The following is a 498-nucleotide window of genomic DNA, read 5'->3' on the forward strand; positions in this document are numbered from 1 at the left end:
TGTAGGGTTTTCAGTATCTTGTACAATTCTTTGTAATGGCCTTTGGCTGATAGTGAGGCAGCATATACACCCTGTATAGAAAGATGGCTCTGATGGTTGCGCATGTTTACAGTGCCTCGAAAAAATGAATTTGTTCTCACTTTTATAGTCAACTGCAACTAGCTCTAAATTATTTGGAGGTACGTAGTGATTTGAGGTTGCTGACATCATTAGAGTTGGTTATTTTATTAAAGGGTTTTAAAGTTGGGATTGGATGGGCCGCTTTGGAGGCTGGTCTTGATTCCGGCCAATTGATTCTTGTCTAGATCCCGATTCTGGGTTAAAAAAACTGATCCGGACGTTAACCCAAAAAAAAAAAATATTGATCCGTATGATGGGCATGTGTCATTAAAAACCCTTGTTAAAACGATCAATGTGTGGGCAACATGTCGCAGCATGGAGGGAGGGAGGCGGGGTGGGGGGGATGTGAAAGCTGGGGAATTTGCAGCATGAGAGGGA

Source organism: Macadamia integrifolia, chromosome 12 (assembly GCF_013358625.1).
Source record: "Macadamia integrifolia cultivar HAES 741 chromosome 12, SCU_Mint_v3, whole genome shotgun sequence".
Classification (NCBI taxonomy): Eukaryota; Viridiplantae; Streptophyta; class Magnoliopsida; order Proteales; family Proteaceae; genus Macadamia; species Macadamia integrifolia.